The 12,621-nt window shown below is 41.7% G+C and overlaps 1 protein-coding gene across 14 annotated transcripts in view; it reads right to left on the minus strand.

Annotated features, from left to right (window-relative positions):
- NAV2 (neuron navigator 2) overlaps positions 1-12,621 on the minus strand; it is a 431,840-nt gene that overhangs the window by 204,243 nt on the left and 214,976 nt on the right. The gene's annotated exons all lie outside the window — the stretch shown is intronic.

Below are 12,621 nucleotides of genomic sequence, written 5' to 3' on the forward strand. Positions count from 1 at the left end.
AATACAAAGAAGACTTGGGGATCTGCAAAGAGCATCGTTTACATGATGTGCCATAAGATGCCAGGGCTTTTGCTGTGCTCATGGGGGTAGTGCAATTCCTTGTACATAAGAAGAAGGTAATCAAATCCGGATAGGCTTTATTGGCCATCGTAGTTAATGCTGGTACGTTTGCAACAGTTCAACGGGATTACTAACCTTTGGAGAGGCTTCAGAGAAGAGCCGCAAGAATGACTGAAAGACTAGAAAATGCACACCCCAGATCCAGATTCAGAAAGCTTAAACTACTCCACTTGTCAGAGAAGTGTAAGGGCAAATATGAGATCACAAATTCAAGAATAAAAGTAACTCACGAGGAGTCCTGTGAACTGCTTTACAGAGGAGGTCAAACTGAATTATCACCTTTATTGTCTGCTTACTTTATAATCAACAACGGCTATTTCCAAACTCCGCAGTGAAGTACATCAGCTACAGATCTGCTCCTGCCAACCTCTGCACTTTGCACTTGTAGCTCCCTGTTTCCAGACAGACAGGAGGAGGAGTAAGCCAACGCAGTGTACAGCAGTAAGTCTTACTGGCAGACCAAACCACTGACCCCCAATTAGTTACAACAAAGAGAACACAACCTACCCTGCAGTCCAGCTTCCAACAGGAGAATCCCAATGTCAATCTTAAACCCTTGAAGAACAGGAGCCATACAAAGAAAGCATTACTACAACTATAAACCTTCTCAAGAAGGGAAGGTAAAAAAAAAAAAAAAAAAAGGATGCACCCCTCTGTACTCCTGTAATAAACACGGGATTAAATCAGAACCCCCCATACGGAGAAAAATCTTTTAAGAACTACATATCACTAATTTAGTTGGCTTTTAACATCAACTTAGCAATTCAAACCTATTAGGGCCAGATCACCACACGTTTTTAAATGCACTTTGGCTTTTCTTCCTCCCATAAATGTATTAACACAAGTTAAAGCTGTACAAATGTTGCTATAATCTCTGCTATTGCCTACCTTATGTCAGCAACCAAACGTAACATCCAGCAGTCCTCAAGAATCAAAAGGAACATAAAAGCAGTGCCAAGTTTCTCACACTCCATCGCAAGCTGCAGCCTGATAGTACTCAAGAGCTCACCAGTGCACCAACATATAGTTGTTTGGTTGTCTTCGCTGTTTTTTTAAACATTAATTTTTTGAGCCAGCACATGATGAGGTTGAAAAAGCTGCTGCAAAGTAACCAAAATTACAAGAATGCAAAACAAAGCAATAAAGAAAACCCACTGGGTAAGCCACGCTGACGTTATTAAGTAGGCAGCCCCGTGATGGAGAGCAGTAAGCTCCTACTGCGGCATGCGGGAGCTGAGTGCCACAAGAACCACGCGAGTCAGCGGCTGCAAGGAGCCTTTCTGAACCTCCTCGCCGCACAGCCCTGCCTCTCCACATTCCTCTCTTGCCTGTTCACCACCCAAGAGCACAAATGAAGACATGGCGTACAACAGCATTTGTCTGCTTTTAGGAGTTTCCAGACAGAATATTTCATCCGCAGTATATACTCTTTGTCTGCAGTGTCATTACTCATGCAATTAAATCTCGGTGAGCATCCAGCAGGGCCCGAACCCTTAGCTGTGGAGATAAACATGCAGTTCAATTTTCCCCACTGTGATGAAGTATATTGAAGCAGGGGAGAAAACTCAAACTACGCTTTATCACCAAACACATTATGCTCTTCTACAGATGTTAAGAAATTCCCAAGGCCACTCACTATTCATCCCCTGCAGGTTGTTCCTTTTAATCAAGCAAAGTATTTGCTTTCTCACTACAACCAGAGAAAAAAAAAAGTGAGAAATAAGAACAGGAAACTTTCTTAGCTTCTGCCACAGCACAGCACTGCTAGAAAATCACAGCAGCTTAAAAACAAAGCCATTAAAAACTTATTTCATAATGGCCTGAAGACAGCAAACCAGGGTCAGCTTCGTCAAGGAAACCTTCTGTGGGTTCTACTCCAAAAACCTCCTATAGCAGCACTACCTTTGGATTATGACTTTCTGAACGCAATCCCAGATCATGCTCCCAGTTCCATGACTATCACCTGCATGACATGATGTGCCCTGTACCCATTCCCTCACCATGCAAAAGCACAGAGTAGTTACCAAGTTCTAGAGATTTGTTGAAGAAAATTTCTTGTGAACTTGAACTAATAGATGCAGAACTAAAAATCATTAATGAAACTGTATTTAGGAAATACAGAGACATAACTACTGTCTACAGTAAAAAAGACATGTGAGAAAACAGTAGCGCAGCACAGCGTTGTTTAAGCTTTTTGCCATTTTGCAGATGCAATGAAACCTCTGCTTTCCTTCCCATATTAATAAGGACAGAGTACGAAAACAAGTATGTAGTCTTAAACATACTGATTGCATTCGTGGAAACAACCTTTTTTATCTGCATAAACAGAGGTACCAGCTGTTTCTGGACAGTTGGGTCCGTGATAGATCACTCTACATACAATCCAAAGCAGTACGTGCCACGGAGCATGAGGGTGCACACAAAGTCACCAACTGCCAAGAACGTAACCACTTCTTTCAACCCAGCCTTTTTCCAAGAGATACAACTCAATAAAACTTACAAAGCACCCCCTTCTCAAGTCTAAAAACCATGGTTGGTGTTACTAAATATTTCTGTAGAAAAACACGAACAGTCATATCAGGCAGAAATAGGTTGGCTTACTGCATTTGACAGCAATTCTTGATTCGGGTAATTTTAATAGAAAGATCAAAATACAGCCAGACTAGGGTTATTGTGTTTCTGCTGAGTTTTTACCAAGTGCCCTTAACACCAACAATAATATAAAATTAACTACACAATGCTTCTTAAACAGACGCACAACAGTATTAAGAAGTGTTTAAATTACAGCCTATGGATATAGCTGCTCATTATTAACAAAGGAGCCCTCAACAAAAAATCTGGAACCTGTCCCATAAAAGAACATACACTGAGCTTTAATTCCGTAAGAAGGTATTACTCCAAGCCTCGATTTGCTATCTGAAACTCCTAAAGGTAACTGGCAAATGCCACTTCACTGCCCTGATCTTTCCCTTTATGCTCTCCATTAACCTAAATAAAGTGGTTGGTAACTCAAGAGCGCAAGTTCTTTAAACAAAAAGCCTAGATGGTGGGTCCAACCAGTAATGTATATTCTGAATTGTGTACGCATACATATATACATGGTGACTTGCAACCTTACAAGTAACTAAAAGGCTGCATTTAGAGCTGAAACCACAGAGTAGTTTTACCCTGGTCCTGTGCTAGGAATGCTTAAATTGGCAACAAGGATGCTACGGCCCTCTCTTTGCAATAAATTTGCACTTCATTCAGTAGCCTAACCAAAATGGATTTTTACAAGTTCCCACAAACATTTTATACCCTCAGTGAACGTTTTACCTGAGCTAAGAAGTTAGACTACATTGAGAAATAGAGAAACACTCATTTTTATAATACGGGAAAGACTGTTGAGAAACAGAAGTACTTGATATATTCAAACACGGCAGGAATTATTTCTTCTTCCTCTGCATGCCCATCAGAATTACTTGCGCTGATTCCTTTTCTTTACACAGAAAAATACTACTTGTGTTTGTCATGGTGATATGGCAGGCTGCAGTCAGAAAAGAGCTAATTTGACATTACAAAACAAAGATACAAGGAATTAAATAATTAGAGCCTTAATGACATAGCACAATGCACGTCTCCTTTCATAATCTCTTGAACTGCAAATAAAAATGCTGTTGAAATCTGCAGAAGAGATGTGCAGAAAGCTTCAAAGTGCAGTGAAACACAGTTCCATGGCTACATACATCGCATAATTCATGTTCAATCCATTTCTGTAAAATTTGGGTTGCCAATTATTCACTTGACTTCAGGAACTGAAACTGTAAAGAAACAGGTAAGATTTAAGGCAATTCAAATTCTCAGTGAAGGAGACATTCGTTCAGAAACACACCAACACCTCTACTCCAAACACTATGCTGTAATTAATGGACGTCTTAATAAACAAACCGGGCCTAAGCTGCTTGTCAGGTGAGCTGCTCCTGCAACAGAAGCCCTGCCAGTAACTTCTCCAACCTCCTCCTGGCCTCAGCGTGAACAGGTCATTTTGGGGGCAGCGGCCCCTACCTGCCAGTCCTGCAGAGGCTCCTCAGCCTCTCGGTGTCGGGGCACCCTCCTTGAGGGCAGCCCACTCTGATGGGAGGAAGACAAGGAAAGGAAGAAAGGAAGAAAGGAAGACAGACGGCACTAGGCATGGCGTATCAGCTAGCTCTTAGCTTGCTCCCAGCCCCTAAACTTGAGCTCTTTGACACATGCGTTATCGGAGCTTTTATTGACGTTCACGTTATCAGATCTGCACATGCGGCTCTTTACAGGCCTTAACTATATTTTATGGCAGGCAGCTAAACTCCACCACAGAGTATTTGAAAGCTCACTGCCAGGAAAAAATGATCAATCCAGTATCATCTAACTAATGAAGGGTCACAGAACTTCTTACAGGTAAAAACCTACAAACATCACCACCCATAAATCACTGAGAAGCAGAAACCGAGACCGAACACACCCGTTCAGCAAGAAGAACGATGAGCATGCCATGCAGTCTGGAAGAAAAATGAAAGGTACACAGCAAAAAGACATCACGGCACAAGTCAGAGCCTGAGGAGACGGCACATACACCTTACAATACACCCTGACAAAGTGTATGTCAGAAAACTGTATCAACTAACCCAAAGTGTAAAATGAAGATAAACCATTTTCAAAACGTTTGCCTCACAGCAGGTACATTGACATTGTTTAAGTTTCAGAGAAAATGGGAATCCAAGACTCATTTTTTTTTCCATTAGTGCTACAGCAACTGAAATACGTTGTCTATCTTTTGAATGGCTTGGGAAAGACTGGAAAGCAGAAACAAGGCGAGACATTACTGGGAACACTCAAGTTCTCACTGCTTTTACTGAAATTGTTTAATCACAAAATGTAGTCTTCTTCCGCTCTGTATTTCAATGTTTTTAAAAGATAAGCCTCCTAAAGCAAAGACCTCTCTCTCTGCTTGTTGGTGCTAGTTTTGCTCTTTCACTTCTCCCTTCCAGCTCTTTTTCTCTCCCCTCCTCTGACAGCTTCCCTTGCTTCACTGCACTTCTGGGTAGCAGGAATTCTCCTTACTGGACTACTGCTTGTGCAGAGGGAGCGTTTGATACAAGTAACAAGGAAATACCACTTAGCACACATTTTTCTCCATTCCTCAAGTTCATTTTTTAAGATTTTTCTCCCTTTTGTTCTTTACTTGTACTTGGAGAAAGATGATTTAATTTTGCTTTGTTTTCGAAACTCCCAGTGGGTATTGTCTGGACCCCAGAAAAAGTATGGGTAGATTAATTTCCTTCAGTGTTCATGTATGGGATGTACTTCACAAGGTAAGTCCAATGACTGGAAAACAATTTTGCTTGCCAATTTCTTTGACAGTATTTTAAAGCGACTCTTGCCACTTGCTTTAAATTAGCATCTCAATTTTCATACTGCGATCTCCTCAAACACATCAAATAAGAAAAATATCAAAATAGATGCAAGCTTCTAAGAGTTTGCAACTGAAGACATTACTTAGCTGCTGTCTCTGCACAGTTAATCTGCAGAAGCAGAAATGCTAATTGCAAAGAAAAAAACATGGCACTTCATATGCAAGTGTACTTTGAGCTACATTAAGTAGAAATGAAACTTCTGATGCATGATGGTGGACACATAGATCTGAACCTCAGTGTATGCCTACTCCTTTTAGAAGTGGAAGATCTCCCAAAAGGGTAAACACATGATCAGATGCCTACGTAGGTTTCCTGAAAACAACTTTTGTCTACAAAAAGCTCTTCTTGTCACTAAAGTTGATGCTCAGTCATTGCTTCTAGTTTTGTAAATGGATTAGAACTTGGTTGAAAATAAAGACTAAATTCCTTCTGTAAAAGTTTATCAATCTGGCTTATCTTTTTGATGGATTATTAAAATAGCACAAAGCTATGAATAAAAGTTTTAAGTTTAATCTTATTTTCCCATATATCATCATAATCGAGGATCGCTTCTTCCATGGCTTGCTGGCATTGATTTTTTTTCTTTAACTCAAGGTAAAATGAATAAGCACAAAGAAGCTACAGCCTGCCCCACTGTAAACAACCAGAAGCATTTAGCTGAGTTCACTTTACACTGCACTCAGGAACAAAGCACACCCGGACCCCATGAACGTCAAAAGGAGTTTTATTACTGTTTTCAGTCTACCTCCAATCACTCTAAAAGGAGTTTGTCTATATTTACATGACAGCAGCAAACAAAGTGCTAGCTAATTGCTTTAATCCACTCCCCACATTGGCTGAATCTAGACTGTGATTTGCAGCCTAGTCTGATGTGAATGAAGTAATTAGCATTTACTAAGGTAACTTACTTATAAACACTAAATTAAGATGCTTCTTTAAAAACATAACATTAGCATTTTGTCTGGATTTCAACTAATAAAAAGTTAATGGGTTTCTAGCTATAAAGTCATATTAGAATACAAGGCGGGCTTTTTTTTCCTCCCTAATTGCACCATTTCTCATTGCTCGGGTGTCTAATTAGCTACACGCTTCAGTACAAAAATTGTTTCTGGTCTGTTCAGAATGTACATTACAATGATGACTGGAAAAGAAAAATCCAATTAAAACAGACCGGATGTGATTCAGGTCCTTCTTTGCCTTGAAGTTTGACCCTGTAACTTCGCATTTGGAATTCATATTCAACTTGTTGAACTAGCGACTACATAAGCTGCAAGGCAGAAAAGACCCAGACCTGTTTCATTACATCAAATTAAACATTTGACAAGATTATGTTTTATTTTTATTAAACATTCTTTCACTGATGTCTGGCCAGGCCCTGAGGAGGAGATTATAATACTCCTTTAAAGCTACTTAACAGATTTTAAAACAGTGACAAACTATGCTTTGAATATCCTAAAGCATGCCTATTGCAACCACAGTATTATTTTTGAAAGTTATTTTTAAAATTAGGTAAATAATAAATCCTTATGCTCATTCCCTGGTATGCCTTGGACATGACACCAGCATTCGTTGCGAGAGGAAGAGATCTACAGTGAGCAAACACGTCTACCCAAAATACAGTGTATTAACTCAGTGAAAGATTGGGCAAAACAACAAAGGCATACCCACAGATTCAGCCACCAAGTTGCACTTGATTTCCGTAGTGATCTCCGTCCCAGTTAGAGGATGTTTCTTTGATTCAACGTTTTTTTCCCAATTTTTTTTTTCAGCCAGCCAAGATTTACTTTTCCATATGACCTTAATCTTTCACCTTCCCAAAAGAAGAAACAGAGATACAGACAAACTCTCTGTAGAAACCACACCAAGATGAGCTCAGGTTCCTCACTCCTTGAGCCTGTTTTCACAGTCGTGCGCTTGCAAATACACAGCAGCAAAAACATATTTCTATGCAATGAACCTGGCAAGCAGAACACAAGTAATCATGGAAGGAAATTTGTTCCCTAGGAGACAAAAATCTAAATCCTCATCAGCAGTGTTCTGTATTTCCAACAGGAGATGACTTCAAATGATTGATGAATTAATTTCTCATAGACTAACTAGCTGTTCTGATAAAGAAAATAAAAAGTTTTAGTTCCACAATTGGAGGCAGCAGGTAACTTTTTTGAAGGGTTTTCAACATTATTTTTGTGCTCCAATTTTTTTTTTCTGATAACATCGCACCCTCAAACGTTGAGGGGGTCTCAACAAAATTATCTAAATTAAAGGAACTGGTGAAATATGACAGCCTAACATGAATATTCCCACTGACACTGGGGGTCCGAGTCTGACGTTGTTAAGATAGGGTGGGTTTACATTGATTTTAGTGGTGCCACTCAACATTTACTCAACGTAGCTGACAAAAATACACCTTTATAAAGCACTTAGACACACTCCTTTGCTACACTTCTCATACACAAGACCACCAAAAGAGAGGCACAATAGTCACTTTAAAAAAAAAAGTAAACCAAACAAGTAAGGCAGAAATAAAATGCAGCTGATCGGTTTTAAAGTGCTGTATACCTATAAATAAAGTACTAGAAAATACTAAGTTAGTCCTAAAGGCCGGTTTTAAGAGTGAGGTTTGAAGTACGTATATTTGGGGCGTAATTTGTGCATTAGCTTCTGATGTAATAGTTATATTTAAATAATGTTATATTTAATCAATGAGCTCCGTTTCACTAGCAGCTTTTTTGTTATTAAAGTGAGAGCTTACTTGATGGCATGCAACCAGCTGCAGGATATTTAAGGGAAATAAAAAAATACCCTGAAACAATACTTCAAAGTTAGCAACTCTGGATGTATTTGTTCCAGCGTTTCCATTAACCTAGAGCACATTTATTTATGTATGCAATATATTTACATCCAGCATACTTTATGTATAATACATAGCACATTGAAGTAGGAGAAAATCAACCAATATTTTGGGTTCTTTCTGCAGGACTTCCATACTTCACCAAGTCCCTCTGAGCCGTGTTTTATGCCCTCTTCTGGTTAACAGTAGAGATGGAACACAAACATCTTATCACTTAACTCTTCCAAAGTATTAAGGTAAAAAATTGGGAGATTGGGGAGGTACAAACCTCTGGGAGGCTGGGAGTTAGAAACGGGAAAAACTTAGGAAGCAGTTTGAAAGAAGATGAAAGATGACTGTAGAAAGTGCATGCTTTGTTTTAGTAAAATATTTTCCCCAAAACTGCATTCTTTCAGCACAAAAAAAGATTGACATTTTTTGCCAGGCATAAAGTTGCGTCACAAAGCCCTGCAAACTGAGAATGCTGCATGTCACATGCAGACAGTGGAAAGAAAGAAGGTAGCTAAGTTATAAGCTTTTCAGAGGAAAAAAAATGAAGAAGGGTGGTACCAAGGCAGTTTATAAAAAAGGCATCTTTCTTTACAAAAAGAAGCTTTTGCGCAGCAAGTAAACCACACAGAAGTAATTCCTGTCTGTGAGTTAGCATCTCACACAAGTGAAATAAACTGCAATAACGTGCACCTTTCATCACAGTGTAAGCTAACATGCTTTATCTGCACAAGCTAGGAGCAGGCAACCAGTCTCTGAAAAGAAGATTTACTTCCAACATTTAGTCTAGCTGCACAGCGTTCAAATTACAGAGCAACAAAAAAGAGGAAGGCTCACTGCTGTTACTATTACAGCACTTCACTAATGTGACTGGTAAAAATAAACAAACCTGAGAGCAAGCCATTACTAGTTTTCCGCTGAAGATAAATATTATTAACGTTGCTTGGTTCGCTCTCCAAGTATTTAGCCCCAAAGCAGCAGCTTTCCACTGACCCTTGCTCTGAGATACAGACCGCCAACACAGAGAACTTTTCTGGCAGGGTGCAGCACAGCTCTCCCAAACCCACAGCTATGTGGGAAGCATTCTGGCAACTCGTACCACAGCACTAGTGAGGTTTTGAGAACCTCGAGGTTTGATTCATGAAAGTCCAGGACCTGGAAGGAAAGGAGGAAGGAAGAGAGCTAAGAAAAAAGTGACATCTGCCTCAGCCTGCCTTCCAAAAATTGTGTTCTACTCTTACGGTTTGGAGAAGTGTTACACTTTTCTCCTTGGCACAGAGTATTCCTGGACAACAGCACGTTAGGGCCTTCTTTGGCTAACTCGAAACACACAGATACCGTTACACAGGCTAGAGAATCAAGGCTCTGTCATCACACTAAGTCCAGACTAAACTAAAAACATTCAAATCTGATATTGTTGACTTAAGAAGTCAACCACTCCATTGAGTGGTTCTAAATTGCTCTTTGTGCTTGCCCTTTCAAATCCTTAAATAAGTCCATTTCCCAGTCTTCTACCTGTAACTAACAGCTCAGCTGGACGCTTCACCTTGGGCTCTCAGCATCTTCGGACCATGGCCCAGCAGCACTGGGACAACTCCTGCTTGCCCTAAGGATGCCCGCCCTTCACTCACCTGCCTTTTAATCCAGAAGCCACCCACCTACCCAGGTGATAGCAGCCAGCTCCAAGGGCCACGTGCATGCCACCACCTCTCACCAGCTGTACCCAGCGTGAGCCTAACTCAGCGGTGGGCAAGTGGCAGCGTTTCTGGGAGAGCTGGGAGGAAGCAGGCTGCTGGAAGGCTCTTGCTGGTGAACACCTTTCATGCAACCCAGCCAGCCTACGGACCACTTGCTTCGACATACCAAGCTTCCACATCTTATGCTAATAATTATTCTGAAAACAACTCTTCAGTCCCTTCTATTCATTTACCAATTCTCAATTCAATTACTAGATATCCCTCTAGTGTGCTACCAGAACCACAGAAAAGACTAGAAGTGTTCAGCTATAAACAAAATCGTTACTAAAGGAAAGATGTCCCATATTCAATATATTTGCTTTCGTCCATCACTGCTGCACATTACAATCTAGGATCGCTGTAAGGAGCGTGTGCTGTATCGCTGCTACCCAACTCAATTTCCAGGCTCTGTAGGGATCAGTCACATACAAACTGGAAGAAAAGAGATCACACATGAGCAGTAAGGTTTGACTTCCATTACATGGAATATTAGTAATTGAAATTGTTCAAAACTGACGGGGACAAAATGACTGTTCTGCTTCCTGCTGGTTTAACTGCTCCTAGGCGAAACTGTGATTACTGCTAATAAGCCTAGAAATCAAATTAACCCTTATAACAATAGAGAACAGCAAGTTACAAAATAATGATACTTTCCAGGCAGAATGGCCTCCTGCAGCAGAAAACATAGCAAGAATGCTGTTTGAAAGAACGCAGTGAAATCTGCATGTGCCATTTGTGAGGGAAGTGTATTTGTTAAGAAGTGATGCATTTAGACATATTCCAGGTCCCGTAAAATCACCTTGCTCAGCCTTGTAAGCTGTATTGGGAAAAACACAAATGGAAATAAATTTGCTAATGGGAGAAGTCTAAATTACTACAAGCAGTCCATATAACTGTCTTAGGAGTCTACACATTAATTCCGATTCCCTGTATCTGGTCGGATTGGCTCAGCTGCTACTGGAGCACATTCTGCTGGGATACCAGAGGGGTCTGGTGGGTTGCTGCGCCTGCACTCTCGATTCTGGTGGTGGCAGGGAAGCTGATGCTTCAGAAGCACGATGAATCCTGGGATCCTTCTTTGGAAACTAGAAGATGATACAATGACAGTTTAGCTGTTCAAAATACATTGGTTTCTATTACAGGGATTCTCTTTCCTTCTAGAAGATCAAGTAATGCTTTCAATTTCCTGGCCAAAATCCCCAGGAAATGCTTATGACTTCAATCAATTTACATTTTTCCCTGAAACATACAGATTTTGTAGCACAATACATGGCTGCTACAACAAAGGGAAGGAAACATTTAGGTCAGACCCCTACCAGAAGTCAGACCAAATTCCCATATATGCCAAGGATGACCTTAGCTTTTATGTGATTCCTGAAGGATTCACAGCAAATAACCTATGCCAGTAATTAACAGGGAGACTTTATGAAGCTCTGAAATACTCCAGCAGATGCCTATGTTTTGCACTGACAGAGAATCTTCAGATTAAGCTGCAGGATGTGGCTTTGTCACTGAAAAGGAGCGTCTGAGCCAGCATCTCTTTTTTCCTTTTTTAACTAAAATTTCTCTGTATTCACCCTACTAAAGGGATTGCAATAAAACTCTCTATATACTGGAAGGACAATTAAGTCACTTACGTTAAGTGCAAAAAGTCGTAATTTGATAATGATCCACTGATTTCAGTAAGCTAAGACACTAATCACTTACGAAAATCAAATTTGCACCGGTAATGTAGTGACTGGGCTATTCTGAAGCAATTCAGAGGTATTCATTAGCTCTGCCTCCATATGCCACCAAATCGTGGCTCTATCCGGACCGCCGTCAGGCTGGGGTGACACCGCGTTACCTCCTGTGAGGCTTCTGCCTTGTGGTGCTTTATGAGGAGAGGCAGCTTCCGGACTCACAAATCTTTTTTTTTTTTTTACACATCTTTTACCGTTTTCCAGCCAGGAGGCGAGCACTGTATTGGGCAGCCCAGAGCTGACACTAAGCGTGAAGGCTCCAAGAGCCGTGCACCTGCCTGCGCCCAAGCCACGGCAGCCGGTCACCGTGCTCGGAGAAAGGCTCCGTGTTAATTTTCACAGCACCGTGCACCCCCAGAACAGAAGGAGGACACGGAACACAGCGGGGATTTCCCCCCGTGCCCAGAAGGGCCCGCGTACGGCCGCAGCAGCCCGGGGGAGGCCCAGCAGCGCGGCCGGCTGCGGGGCGCGGCTCGGCACCGCCAGGTGGCAGCAGCCGCCCGGCCACCGGCCCCGCCGGCCTCACGCTGCCGCCTCGGCCGGGCCGCGGCCGTGTGCGAGGAACGGACCCCCCGGAGCCATGCCGAGGGTTTGGTCAGACCTCAGCAGCTCCCCAAAATCACGAGCTGTCACCTCCCGCCCGAAAATGCCCGCGCTCGGCGCGCCGGAGACCAGCCTCCCGGGGCAGGCCGCCAGGGCCGCTCCCCTCAGCCTCCACCAAGATCACAGAATTGTAGGGGTTGGAAGGCACC

This window comes from Anser brachyrhynchus (assembly GCF_964034855.1).
Source record: "Anser brachyrhynchus genome assembly, chromosome: 5".
Lineage (NCBI taxonomy): Eukaryota > Metazoa > Chordata > Aves > Anseriformes > Anatidae > Anser > Anser brachyrhynchus.